The sequence below is a fragment of the Oncorhynchus nerka genome, linkage group LG6 (assembly GCF_034236695.1).
Source record: "Oncorhynchus nerka isolate Pitt River linkage group LG6, Oner_Uvic_2.0, whole genome shotgun sequence".
In the NCBI taxonomy this organism is placed as follows: domain Eukaryota; kingdom Metazoa; phylum Chordata; class Actinopteri; order Salmoniformes; family Salmonidae; genus Oncorhynchus; species Oncorhynchus nerka.
In genome coordinates this window covers 40774945-40790218 of record NC_088401.1, presented here as the reverse complement: position 1 = coordinate 40790218, position 15274 = coordinate 40774945, and the positions used below count along the sequence as shown (strand labels likewise).

Below are 15274 nucleotides of genomic sequence, written 5' to 3'. Positions count from 1 at the left end.
TCCTCATGCCTTTTGCACACATTGTATATAGACTGCCCATTTTTTTTCTACTGTGTTACTGACTTGTTAATTGTTTACTCCATGTGTAACTCTGTGTTGTCTGTTCACACTGCTATGCTTTATCTTGGCCAGGTCGCAGTTGCAAATGAGAACTTGTTCTCAACTAGCCTACCTGGTTAAATAAAGGTGAAAAAAAAAAAAAAAAAAAGTGAAATCCACATATATTGTAACCAAGGCTGGCATAGGCTATTATATTGTGTGTACAGATCTTGACAGGCAGCATAGAACATTGCAGAGCTGTCCTCTGAAACATTTACTCATTCTCATCATTCCCCTCTGTTCACTCCACTGTACGTGCAAGCGTCAGGCAAAGGACAACCCCTTTCCTCTTGACAATATTGGAGGTTTACATTTCAACGCCGCTCATTGGCTACATTCTACGAGCCATACCATTCCACTCCGAAAATAGGGTTTCGGGAAACTATGCGACTGCGACACATTCCATTCTTTACAAAATGCATGAAACATATCGTAATCAAAGCATACTATATTTACAGTTTCGCATTTTCTCACTATTAAAAACAGACATTTGACTACAATTTGGATTGAAAAACGGTCTACTTACTACTCTCTCACCTGCCGTCCCTGGCTGGAGGTACTGCTCAAAATGTCTGTCGAGAAACAGTTTGGAAGATCGGCCGTTCTGCAAGAATTGAACATGTCGCAATTTACAAATTAACGAAGAAGCTTCCAAAACAACTGGGGATACAGGTGAGATGTCTTAAAATACCTCGACAATTTCGTCAAAGCGTAACCCAATGGGCTTGCTGTATTTCGGAGGTAATGTCAGCCAATAGGAATGTAACGATAGAGAGCGATAGCAGGCTTCGGCCTTTCCATAACATTGTTTATCAGGAAATCATAAATAACCAGTGTAGTATCCGTTTATTTAGGTGTGCGAAGTATTTGCGAATGTGTGCTTTCCTCTCCTTTGCAAACACGACAGCCGTGTATTTACAGTCATATCAGCACACGTCATATAGGTCAGTCGTCCATGGCACTTTCAGGATCAGACAAGATAAGAAAACAGATTAGCTTTATGCCATTCGTAGTTGCATTTAGAAAATCTATATGATACCAATAATGTAACTGGGTAGTTTTATGCACTGTATACTGATACTACATGTACCTGTGCAGGTGCCATAGCCCTATAAATGACGCCGTGCTTCATTTATAGGGCTACAGGTGCCATAAATATCAAATTGTATTGGTCACATACATATGGTTAGCAGATGTTATTACGAGTGTCGCGAAATGCTTGTTTGCACTGATGGTTGCCTGGCCTATATAGACAAATCCCCCGTGCAATAGTTTAGTAGGTACGGTTTAATTATTTCTAGTAAAAGAAAACACAGTAGAAAAGTTCACTAAGTTGTTTTGTAATTGAGAATTGGAGGCCCACCTGTAGCAAGGCTTTTCTCACGGGATGATTTCACTTCCACGCATGTGCAATTAGCTTGGGGAAGAGGTTACTTCTCTGAAGTACTCTGAAGGTACTGCCATTTGTTAGCGCAATGTTAATTTATTATGATACATGTTATTGTTAAACATGCCCCCCTTAAAATATTGCATGTCCTATTTCATAATGACAGAGGAGAAGAACAGCATGCAGTCAGATGAATGGCAGTAGGCCTAAATGTCTGGAGCAACACTGAATATGCACTGTCAGTGTTTCAGTGTTCCCTCCAAGGGAGGGCTATGGTGTGATTCACTGAGGTGGCTTTATGATGGCAGGGGAGAACTTTCCACTAATGGGAAAGACATCTCAAATCTTAGCCCTGGACAGAGTGATGACAATGTCTCCTTACATATTTGTGTTGTGTTCCAGGGTGATTTCCTTACAAATCTATGGCGTTTGTTTTGCTTTCCCTCAAGCAGCATGTGGACAAATATACCTACTTCTACCTCTATCAAATGGACCACAGTCCTACGAATAGCTTGCCTGACAACTCAAACTGATTTATTCTGCTGCTCTATCATTCACTAGCTAGCATACTTCCGTGTGAGACTGCTATAATTGAAGTCGTTTGTGGTGACATCAAAATGAGGAGTGTTGTACAGAACAAAGAGATTGGATAATCTCTAACCTATCAGAATATCAAAGCCAATGACACATTTTTAAACGCCGCTTTACCCACGTGTGTTCTGGCTCTGGCCCAACCCATCGGTTTCTGCGACTAATCAGACAGTCTACAATGGGATGTCGTCGGGGTTGTAATCAGATCCAGACTCCTTATGGAGAAGAAACTGGGCGTGGCATAGCATTTGGGTAGCCAGGCAAACAAATAGCATGCAATGCTAATGATAAAGTATTTGTAATTATGCCTAACGCATTTCTTTCCTGTAACACTGAAAATAAATTCCCTCAGTTTTTAGTAAGAAGGTCAGATACAGTACAGTGTTATCCAGTGGAAATGTTTTACTCTGATCTAGTGTAAACGCACTGTTTGAAAGATGTGGGTCATTTGCTTTGGCATGTTAGGCGCTACAGTGTGGTTTTACATGTGGCGAGAGGGGTGAGGGAGGGGAGAGAGAGTTAAGGAGGAATGGCTGTTTGTTTATATAACATTTCCGGTCAATCATAACCAAGTCAATATTGCTTGCATGATGTAGGACAGAAATTGCTTTACTGAAATTGAACTAGTGCTCAACTCTACTGTTTGAATCTCAACTATATCACAACCCAAATCTCAAGAAAGAAAGGAGAGGTGTATTCATTCCCCCGATTCTGTTGCAAAATGTTTCTTAAACGGAACGAAACCAGGAAGGACCTCCCTGGATTTGTCTAATAGAAACCCTAATTTTAGTTACAAAACAAAACATTTGAAGTGTTTGGACTAATTAGTACAACCCTGAACTAGAGATCAACTCTACTCATCTTAAATGCAGTCAGTGCATTTTAAATGAAAGAACAAGAAAGTATGTTAGACGCGTGCCAAATCTGGAGAATAGTGAGTTCTAGAGTTAGTTCTGGAGAATAGTTAGATTGTACAGGAAGAGTATCATTTCATGGTATGAACTGAGAGCTGCTATGCAAGGTGAGACTACATGCAAAAATATACACATACACAGTACATTCTGTATTTTGTGTGTAATGCATTCTCAATGATATGGTCATTGATGGTGTAATCTTGCTGTCAAAATGGTTATACCCCAGTATGTTTCTTAGCTAAATTTACACAATGAAAAATTCAGTATTACCATTTTGCTAAATGAGCCTATGTAATGAATCACTAGGTGTGGCTGGTTGGATGACAATGATGAGGAACAATGAGATTCAATACAGAGGCATGTCTTAAACCAGGCAAGGCTGGCATATTTATTCAAATAAAAGGGTTCACAAAAGGGTGATCAAAACACAGAGGATGCATTTAAATTAGTCTGGAACTTAATTTAGAAGATGGAAGGTAATTGCGCCGGAGGGGATGGCTGCCGTTTTACGGGCTCCTAATCAACTGGTATTTTGTTTGTTTTTTCGCATTGTTTGTAACTCAATTTTGTACAAAATATTGCTGCTACTGTCTCTTATGACCGAAAAGAGCTTCTGGACATCAGAACAACTCAAACTGGACAAAGATTGTTTCTTTAATGAGTCCGACACGAAGGATATACTGCTTTGTCGAGACAAGGCCCAAATCCCCATCATCTGCGTGAAGAAAATAAAATGTGGGAAGAGGGCAGGATGACTTGTAAGATTTTTCCGACGACTAGGTAAACCACCACTACCATCCGTATTATTGGCCAATGTGTAATCATTGGAAAACAAACTGGACGATATACGATTAATACTATCCTACCAACAGGACATTAAAAAACGGTAATATCTTATCTTTCACCGAGACATCGCTGAACGGCTATAGGGATAATATAGAGCTGGTTGGCTTCTCTGTGCATCGGCAGGACAGAGCAGCTACGTCTGGTAAGACGAGGGGCAGGGGTGTCTATTTGTCAATAACCGCTGGTGCTCAATGTCTGATATTAAAGAAGTCTCAAGGTATTGCTCGCCTGAGGTAGAATACCTCATGATAAGCTGTAGACCACACTATCTACCAAGAGAGTTCTCATCTATATTATCAGTAGCCATCTATTTACCACCACAAACCGATGCTGGCACTAAGACCGCACTCAAAGAGCTGTATAAGGCCATAAGCAAACAAGAAAATGCTCATCCAGAAGCGGCGCTCCTAGTGACTGTGGTCTTTAATGCAGGAAAACTTAAATCCGTTTAACCTAATTTCTACCAGCATGTCACATATGCAAACAGAGGAAAACCACTCTAGACCACCTTTACTCCACACACAGAGACTCATACAAAGCTCTCCCTCGCCCTCCATTTGGCAAATCTGACCATTTTATCCTCCTGATTCATTTACATTACATTTACATTTAAGTCATTTAGCAGACGCTCTTATCCAGAGCGACTTACAAATTGGTGCATTCACCTTATGACATCCAGTGGAACAGCCACATTACAATAGTGCATCTAAATCTTTTAAGGGGGGGGGGGTGAGAAGGATTACAGGTGATTCCTGCTTTCGTTGGCAACTCTGTCCCAACATTCTGTGTAGAGTTTTGGCAGACATGTTTTGCTGAAGTATTTACAGCTCGGGATCTCTTATCTTGGGTCTAGAGTTTGAATCAACTTTCTGAAACCGTTTTTCTCCACAGTTTGAGTTTGTTCCAAACTCTTTCGCTATGTGATATGTAATTGCACTCGTTATCTCATTCCACTTGCTCTTTCTTGTCATAGGGAGTACCACTAACGAATGATACCTTGAGTGATAGCTGAGTGCGGATCTGGCTTGAAGATATCTTCAGCTCTGGGGTTTGTTGCACGCATTCTGGTAGATTCTTCATATTCGCAGACATGCATCGTTTTCAGGTGGTGAAAAAGATTGCAGGTGTTTCCACTTTTGGCTAGCACAATGCTTGACACAACTTACACAGTACTGTTTGTTGGTCGAGGTCAGATATCTTAAAGCCAAACCAGTTCCAAACAACAGAGGAGACTCCCTTTTTTCAAATCAAATCAAATTTTATTTGTCACATACACATGGTTAGCAGATGTTAATGCGAGTGTAGCGAAATGCTTGTGCTTCTAGTTCTGACAATGCAGTAATAACCAACAAGTAATCTAACTAACAATTCCAATTCCTACAATTCCTACTAACTAACAATTCCAATTCCTTCCAATTCCTACTGTCTTATACACACAAGTGTAGGGGGATAAAGAATATGTACATAAAGATATATGAATGAGTGTTGGTACAGAGCGGCATAGGCAAGATAGAGTAGATGGTATCGAGTACAGTATATACATATGAGATGAGTATGTAAACAAAGAGGCATAGTTAAAGTGGCTAGTGATACATGTATTACATAAGGATGCAGTAGATGATATAGAGTACAGTATATACATATACATATGAGATGAGTAATGTAGGGTATGTAAACATTATATTAAGTAGCATTGTTTAAAGTGGCTAGTGATATATTTGACATTTCCCATCAATTCCCATTATTAAGTGGCTGGAGTTGAGTCAGTGTGTTGGCAGCAGCCACTCATGTTAGTGGTGGCTGTTTAACAGTCTGATAACCTTGAGATAGAAGCTGTTTTTCAGTCTCTCGGTCCCAGCTTTGATGCACCTGTACTGACCTCGCCTTTGGATGGTAGCGGGGTGGACAGGCAGTGGCTCGGGTGGTTGTTGTCCTTGATGATCTTTATGGCCTTCCTGTAACATTGGGTGGTGTAGGTGTCCTGGAGGGCAGGTAGTTTGCCCCCGGTGATGCGTTGTGCAGACCTCACTACCCTCTGGAGAGCCTTACGGTTGTGGGCGGAGCAGTTGCCGTACCAGGCGGTGATACAGCCTGCCAGGATGCTCTCGATTGTGCATCTGTAGAAGTTTGTGAGTGCTTTTGGTGACAAGCTGAATTTCTTCAGCCTCCTGAGGTTGAAGAGGCGCTGCTGCGCCTTCTTCATGATGCTGTCTGTGTGGGTGGACCAATTCAGTTTGTCTGTGATGTGTATGCCGAGGAACTTAACTTGCTACCCTCTCCACTACTGTTCCATCAATGTGGATAGGGGGTTGTTCCCTCTGCTGTTTCCTGAAGTCCACAATCATCTCCTTAGTTTTGTTGACGTTGAGTGTGAGGTTATTTTCCTGACACCACACTCCGAGGGCCCTCACCTCCTCCCTGTAGGCCGTCTCGTCGTTGTTGGTAATCAAGCCTACCACTATTGTGTCGTCCGCAAACTTGATGATTGAGTTGGAGGCGTGCGTGGCCACGCAGTCGTGGGTGAACAGGGAGTACAGGAGAGGGATCAGAACGCACCCTTGTGGGGCCCCCGTGTTGAGGATCAGCGGGGAGGAGATGTTGTTGCCTACCCTCACCACCTGGGGGCGGCCCGTCAGGAAGTCCAGTACCCAGTTGCACAGGGCGGGGTCAAGACCCAGGGTCTCGAGCTTGATGACGAGCTTGGAGGGTACTATGGTGTTAAATGCCGAGCTGTAGTCGATGAACAGCATTCTCACATAGGTATTCCTCTTGTCCAGATGGGTTAGGGCAGTGTGCAGTGTGGTTGAGATTGCATCGTCTGTGTACCTATTTGGGCGGTAAGCAAATTGGAGTGGGTCTAGGGTGTCAGGTAGGGTGGAGGTGATATGGTCCTTGACTAGTCTCTCAAAGCACTTCATGATGACGGAAGTGAGTGCTACGGGGCGGTAGTCGTTTAGCTCAGTTACCTTACCTTTCTTGGGAACAGGAACAATGGTGGCCCTCTTGAAGCATGTGGGAACAGCAGACTGGGATAGGGATTGATTGAATATGTCCGTAAACACACCAGCCAGCTGGTCTGCGCATGCTCTGAGGGCGCGGCTGGGGATGCCGTCTGGGCCTGCAGCCTTGCGAGGGTTAACACGTTTAAATGTTTTACTCACCTCGGCTGCAGTGAAGGAGAGGCCGCATGTTTTGGTTGCAGGCCGTGTCAGTGGCACTGTATTGTCCTCAAAGCGGGCAAAAAAGTTATTTAGTCTGCCTGGGAGCAAGACATCCTGGTCTGTGACGGGGCTGGTTTTCTTTTTGTAATCCGTGATTGACTGTAGACACTGCCACATACCTCTTGTGTCTGAGCCGTTGAATAGAGATTCTACTTTGTCTCTATACTGACGCTTAGCTTGTTTGATTGCCTTGCGGAGGGAATAGCTACACTGTTTGTATTTGGTCATGTTTCCGGTCACCTTGCCCTGATTAAAAGCAGTGGTTCGCGCTTTCAGTGCTGCCATCAATCCACGGTTTCTGGTTTGGGAATGTTTTAATCGTTGCTATGGGAATGACATCTTCATCGCACGTTCTAATGAACTCGCACACCGAATCAGCGTATTCGTCAATGTTGTTGTCTGACGCAATACGAAACATATCCCAGTCCACGTGATGGAAGCAGTCTTGGCGTGTGGAATCAGATTGGTCGGACCAGCGTCGGACAGACCTCAGCGTGGGAGCTTCTTGTTTTAGTTTCTGTCTGTAGGCAGGGATCAACAAAATGGAGTAGTGGTCAGCTTTTCCGAAAGGATGGCGGGGCAGGGCCTTATATGCGTTGCGGAAGTTAGAATAGCAATGATCCAAGGTTTTGCCAGCCCTGGTTGCTCAATCGATATGCTGATACAATTTAGGGAGTCTTGTTTTCAGATTAGCCTTGTTAAAATCCCCAGCTACAATGAATGCAGCCTCAGGATGTATGGATTCCAGTTTGCAAAGAGTCAAATAAAGTTCGTTCAGAGCCATCGATGTGTCTGCTTGGGGGGGAATATATACGGCTGTGATTATAATCAAAGAGAATTCCCTTGGTAGATAATGCGGTCGACATTTGATTGTGAGGAATTCTAAATCAGGTGAACAGAAGGACTTGAGTTCCTGTATGTTTTTGTGACTACACCACGTCTCGTTAATCATAAGGCATACGCCCCCGCCCCTCTTCTTACCAGAAATATGTTTGTTTCTGTCGGCGCGATGCGTGGAGAAACCAGCTGGCTGCACTGACTCCGATGGCGTCTCTCCAGTGAGCCATGTTTCCGTGAAGCAAAGAACGTTACAGTCTCTGATGTCCCTCTGGAATGCTACCCTTGCTCGGATTTCATCAACCTTGTTGTCAAGAGACTGGACATCATATTCTTGGTCGTACTGATGGTGAGTTGACGCTGCTCTTATATTCAGTAGTTCTTCTCGACTATGTAATGAAACCTAAGATGACCTGGGGTACTAATGTAAGAAATAACACGTAAAAAAACAAAAAACTGCATAGTTTCCTAGGAACGCGAAGCGAGGCGGCCATCTCTGTCGGCGCCGGAAGTCTTAAAGCCAAACCAGTTCCAAACAACAGAGGAGACTCCCTTTTTTCGAACCAATTCTTCGTTATCCTCCAAATCAACCTCAATAGCATTACTTTCCTTGTCCTCAGTGATCCTTAATACTTGCTTACACTTTCTTGCATTTGATTTTCAGATACTTTTGCTAACAAAAGGAGTGTACGACACTAAATGTTCACTTACTCTGCAGTTGCGAATGCTTGTGTGTTGACTTGGATTGGCAGGCAGATTGCCTGTAACATCCATGCTTCTAGTTTTTTTTTTTTCTATGCCAAAAAAGGCTGTTTTTAGTAAAAGATAAACAATTTGAACTAGCCCACTAGGCTGTATCACTCGACTGAAATTTTGAACAAAACAAAAACGCCTTATTTTAGTGTTGCACCTGTATGACATTTTTGTCCGATACCGATATCCCATATTTTCCTTGCCCCCAAAAAACAATACAGATATTTACAGTTTGAGGCCTTTTAAGCATTCTAGTACAGTTAAATAGTTAACACACACATGGAACGCAATGATCTAAGGCACTGCATCTCAGTGCAAGAGGTGTCACTACAGTCCCTGGTTCAAATCCATCCTGTATCACATCTGTCCGTGTTTGGGAGTGCCATATGGTGGTTCACAATTGGCCCGGCATCGTCCGGGTTTGGCCGGAGTAGGCCGTCATTGTAAGTAAGAATTTGTTCTTAACTGACTTGCCTAGGTAAATAAAGGTTACACACACACACACCACACTGACCAAAAAGTTATTTTGTTGGCATTTATGTATGTCCCCATTACCAGTAAAACATAATCAAACCTATTTCTTTCACTTACTTGCTGTGCTGTTTCGTTGTCCAGTCGTTTCATTCTCAACCAGGATTTCATCATACATGTTAAGCAGTGAAGTTTCAGCTCTGTCTGTCCATGGCCTCTCTTCCTCAGTGCTCATTTCACTGTGTCCGTTTCCATCTTGTTCAGTTGTGTATGTAACATTTCACGTAAACCCTATTTCTTATCTGCATTAAAGTAGCGGTCCTTGTACATAGTGTCGAGCATGGTGAAGACACAGTAAAGAGCGAGTGCCACCAACTCGATTGTTCACAGCCTGTGTCGGCAGTTTTGTTGAGCAGGCGTTTCAATGCCATGACAGAGGGTATCACTTCTGCTGCAGGCACAGTTGATAAGCTTATTTCTTGAATCAGTTGTTTCGAATTGTTGTTTCGGAGCTAGCTAGTGTGTTCATGTTTAAACATGTTCTCAAATGCCATTGAAATGGCAGTAGCGGTTTGACAACAAGCATATTCATGAGCATGCAATACAACTTTCCTCAGTACGAAATCCTCGATGACCCACTGTACTGTCAGACTCTGCATGCTCATGGGGCTGATATTGCTGGTGCAGTCGTGAAACTAATAGCAGTGACGCTATTACTGTGTAACTCCAGTAGGGCAACATCTGAAAAATAGAGCACATGGTAGTGTGTACCGGTAAACGACCAGTCTGCGAAAGTTAACATCACCCACGACAGAGAACGGTTGATTGTCAAGGGCAATGAATTCCATTATCTTGGCCTTTTAATGGATTTCGCCTTTGAATTGTCTTAGTGAAATGTTCTTACTCTTTCAAATGACTGCTTGACTTGTTGACTGCTCGATCCACACAGCAGACATTGTGGGCTAGGTTTGGAATGCTGTGTTGCACGTGTAGTGCAAAATTTAACTTGGCGTCATTGTCATGTACCTACGTTATATAGGTATGCACATACAGCTTTGACCTCGATTTTGCACATATGTGTTAAACTAGACATCGGGTCGATGTCTGTTGGCATTTGAAGAGTGCGACTGTCAGTGTTTGTGTTATTTTGCCCGGCTTAATCTTTTCTTTTTATTGGCCAGTCTGGGAGAGAACTCTGCCAAGAAGGCCAGCATCCCGGAGTCGCCTCGTCACTGTTGACGTTGAGACTGGTGTTTTGCGGGTACTATTTAATGAAGCTGCCAGTTGAGGATATGTGAAGCGTCTGTTTCTCAAACTAGACTCTAATGTACTTGTCCTCTTGCTCAGTTGTGCACCGGGGCCTCCCACTCCTGTCTATTCTGGTTAGACCCAGTTTGCGCTGTTCTGTGAAAGGAATAGTGCACAGCGTTCTCACATGGAGTAGCCTTTATTTCTCAGAACGAGAATAGGCTGTCAAATTGTTTTGTTTCTAGCCATTTTGAGCCTGTAATTGAACCCACAAATGTTGACACTCCAGATACTCAACTGGTCTGAAGTTTTTAAGTAAGCATTTCACAGTAAGGTCTACAGCTGTTTTATTCTGCGCATGTGACAAATAAAATTTGATTTAAATAGCTGAGTTGCTATCCAGTTTACCAGACGATTGTCCTTTCCTGCAGCCTAGCTTGCTCGCTCACTGCAGCCTAATCTGCTGGTTATGGGGTGTGGATGTAGCTCCAAACAGTGGCATTCCCTTGCCAAAACTACTTCTGAATTTTTCTGCACAATGAGTTATTGAATGTTAAAGCTTTTTCTCTCCCTTTTTATCAGCTTGAATGGTGAAAACATCTATAAAAGAAGTTGACCAAACTGACCTCAATTTAGCCTATAGATTATCCTGAAAGGTATTTCATGAAAAATCAAGCGATTCTACCTTACACAGAACCCAAACCGTCTGCGCGCGTGCACCATTTTGCATACATTTATTTTGTCCCCCCACACCAAACGTGATCACGACACGCAGGTTAAAATATCACAACAAACTCTGAACCCATTACATTAATTTGGTGACAGGTCGAAAAGCATTAACCTCTCTAGGGTATGTGGGACGCTAACGTCCCATCTGGCCAACATCCAGTGAGATTGCAGAGCGCCAAATTCAAATACAAAAATGCTCATTTATAAAAATTCAGAAAACAAAACATATTTTAGAGGTTTAAAGATTAACTTCTTGTTAATCCAACCACGGTGTCAGATTTATAAAATGCTTTTTGGCGAAAGCATACCTAGCCCAGATCATAGCCCAGTTGATAAATTATTACAAACAGTAAACCAGCCAAGCAGAAGCGTTACAAAACTCAGAAATAGAGATAAAAGTAATCCCTTACCTTTTGATGATCTTCATATGGTGGCACTCAGAAGACATTCATTTACTCAATAAATGTTCCTTTTGTTCGATAAAGTCTCTTTATATCCAAAAACCTCCCGTTTTTGTTCGCGTTTTCTTCAGTAATCCACAGGCTCAAATGCAGTCAAAACAGACAGACAAAATAATCCAAATTGTATCTGTAAAATTCATAAACCTGTCAATCCTCAGGTTGTTTTAGCCTAAATGATCTATAATATTTCAACCGGACAATAACAACGAGAAATATAAAAGGTAAACAAGAAATGCACTCTACGGGATTGCGCATGAAAAAGCTCTGTGACACATCAGCATCCACTCATTGACTGGTCTTACTCCCTCATTTATAAGAATACAAGCCTGAAACAATTTCTAAAGACTGTTGACATCTAGTGGAAGTCATAGGAACTGCAAATTGAATCCAAAGTCAATGGAAACTGTCATGGCATTGAATAGAAAACTACAAAACAAAAACTATTTCCTGACTGGATTTTTCTCAGGTTTTCACCTGCCAAATCAGTTCTGTTATACTCACAGACACTATTTTAAGTTTTGGAAAATTTAGAGTTTTCTATCCAAATTTACCAGTTATATGCATATCATATCTTCTGGGCCCGAGTAGCAGGCGGTTTAATTTGGGCATGCTTTTCATCCAAAATTCCGAATGCTGCCCCCTACCCTAGAGAGGTTAAACATTTATAGCAATTTAGCTAGCTAGCTTGCACTTGCTAGCTAATTTGTCCTATTTAGCTAGCTTGTTGTTGCTAGCTAATTTGTCCTGGGATATACACATTGAGTTGTTATTTTACCTGAAATTAATCCACACATAAAACAGTCAACCGACTCGTTTCTTGTCATCTCTCTTCCTTCCAGGGCTTTTCTTCTTTGAACTGATATGGTGATTGGCATCTAAACTTTCATCGTATTACCACGACAACACAATTCGTCTTTCAATCACCCACGTGGGTATAACCAATGAGATGGCACAAGGGTATCTGCTTCTATAAACCAATGAGGAGATGGGAGTGGTAGGACTTGCATCGTGATATGCGTCACAAATAGAACTGTCTTCTATTTTAGCCCTTGGTAACGCAGACGCGAGAGGTGTAGTCAGGGTGTTAGAGGGCCTTACCATCTATTCAGGCCTGCAGAAGAACACCTTGTAAGTGGAACAGTGCAGACCTGCTACAAGGAAAGTGCATTTAAATCTGAATAATGAATAAGGTCCATATTGTGGATGTGGTACAGGTACTATAATAGACGATTGAATGCTTCATTCACTGGTTAGACCTAAATTGTGCTTAGAAGAAAGTGTTTGAAGTGGACGTGGTTTCACTTTGTGACAAGATTAGCATTTTTGTTATAGAGTATGCTTAGTAAGCCATTCATTTATTCAATGTTATTTCAGTTGTTCATTGTTTAATAATAATAATAAAAATATAAACGCAACATGTAAAGTGTTTTCATGATGCTGAAATAAAATATCCCAGTAATGTTCTATACACATTAGAGGTCGACCGATTTATGATTTTTCAACGCCGATACCGATTATTGGAGCACCATAAAAGCCGATACCGATTAATCTGACTTTTAAAAAAAACATTTATTTATTTGTAATAATGACAATTACAACTACTGAATTAACACTTATTTTAACTTAATATAATACATCAATAAAATCAATTTAGCCTTAAGTGAATAAGGAAACATGTTCAATTTGGTTTAAATAATGCAAAAACAAAGTGTTGGAGAAGAAAGTAAAAGTGCCATATGTTCCATGTAAAATATGTGCCATGTAAGAAAGCTAACGTTTCAGTTCCTTGCTCAGAACATGAGAACATATGAAAGCTTGTGGTTCCTTTTAACATGAGTCTTCAATATTCCCAGGTAAGAAGTTTTAGGTTGTAGTTATTATAGGAATATTTCCCTCTATACCATTTGTATTTCATTAACCTTTGACTATTGGATGTTCTTATTGGCACTTTAGTATTGCCAGTGTAACAGTATAGCTTCCGCCCCTCTCCTCGCTCCTCCCTGGGCTCGAACCAGCAACACAACGACAATTAGCACGCGCTAACTAGCTAGCCATTTCACTTCGGTTACACGAGCCTCATCTCGGGAGTTGATAGGCTTGAAGTCATAAACAGCGCAATGCTTGACGCACAACGAAGAGCTGCTGGCAAAACGCACAAAAGTGCTGTTTGAATGAATGTTTACGCGCCTGCTTCTGCCTACCACCACTCAGTCAGATACATGTTTGCTCAGTCAGATTATATGCAACGCAGGACACGCTAGATAATATCTAGTAATATCATCAACCATGTGTAGTTAACTAGTGATTATGAATGATTGTTTTTTATAAGATAAGTTTAATGCTAGCTAGCAACTTACCTTGGCTTACTGCATTCGCATAACAGGCAGCCTCCTTGTGGAGAGCAACGAGAAAGAGGCAGGTCGTTATTGCGTTGGACTAGTTATGGTTGCAAGATTGGATCCCCGAGCTGACAAGGTGAAAATCTGTCATTCTGCCCCTGAACAAGGCAGTTAACCCACTGTTCCTAGGCAGTCATTGAAAATAAAATGTGTTCTTAACTGACTTGCCTAGTTAAATAAAGGTGTTAATCGGCCATTCCGATTAATCGGTCGAACTCTAATACACACACTCTTATTTCTCAATTTTGTGCACACATTTGTTTACATCCCTGTTAGTGAGCATTTCTCCTTTGCCAAGATAATCCATCCACCTGACTTGACTGATGTGGCATATCAAGAAGCTGATTAAACAGCAGGATCATTACACACCTTGTGCTGGGGACAATAAAAGGCCACTCTAAAATGAGCATTTTTGTCACACAATACAATGCCACAGATGTGTCAAGTTTTGAGGGAGCGTGCAATTGTCATACTGACTGCAGGGATGTTCACAGGAGCTTTTTCCAGAGAATTTAATGTTATGGTATTGGCAGGCATAAGCTACGAACAACGAACACAATTGCCTTTTTGTCAATGGCAATTTGAATGAACCATGACCATGACGAGATCCTGAAGCTCATTTTTAAGGTATTTGTGACCAACCGATGCATATCTGTATTACCTTTCATGTGAAAGCAATAGATTAGGACCTAATAAATGTATTTCAATTGACAGATTTCCTCATATGATCTGTTAGTCAGTAAAATCATTGAAATAGTTGCGTTTTATATTTGTGTTGAGTATAATAATCACATTCTCTGGCGCCATTTCTGAGCCACAGTCAGTTGATGAGAGGAAATCGTGGCTCTGGTGTTAACTTTTTAAGTAATATGACACAACTGAAATTACCACGACCTCATGAAACCCTGTTTTAGTATATTTTAGTGATAAAGGCACTCATAATGGGGAAAACATTGATAGTTACATATCAGAATATTATTTTTGTATTGTTTTGTCAATAGTTTGTTGCAATAAGGACTGTTACATATGAGGAGAAGCAGTAAGGAAAATACTGTCTTTAGTTATGATAGGGAAGAATGACACTGGTCTAGATAAATTGTTTGACGATTATCAGCCGATATTAGCCTTGTCATTGAAATATTATATTGCCTGAAGAGGGCGCTCCAAGAGCTGCTCATTGAACCTTATTCAGCCCGTAAGTCACGATGTGAGAATCAGAGAGTGGACATGGTGGTTTGACGGTGAGTAGCTTGCCAGTGACTGTATGTTTGAATAAGTAAATAATCAAAAGTACACATCACCAAGCAAGCAGCCCTGT

General features: G+C 41.6%; 1 protein-coding gene across 3 annotated transcripts in view; it reads left to right on the top strand.

Annotated features, from left to right (window-relative positions):
• Nucleotides 1-546: 546 nt before the first annotated feature.
• LOC115130443 (zinc finger protein 438-like) overlaps nt 547-15274 on the top strand; it is a 104020-nt gene continuing 89292 nt past the window's right edge. The window contains exons 1-2 of one of the 3 annotated variants that reach the window (XM_065019561.1): nt 548-771; nt 8043-8244. The gene's annotated coding sequence lies outside the window, so the exon portion shown is untranslated. Of the gene's footprint in view, nt 772-8042; nt 8245-15274 lie in introns of all 3 variants that reach the window. The other 2 variants (XM_029661598.2, XM_029661597.2) reach the window with 2 other exon arrangements.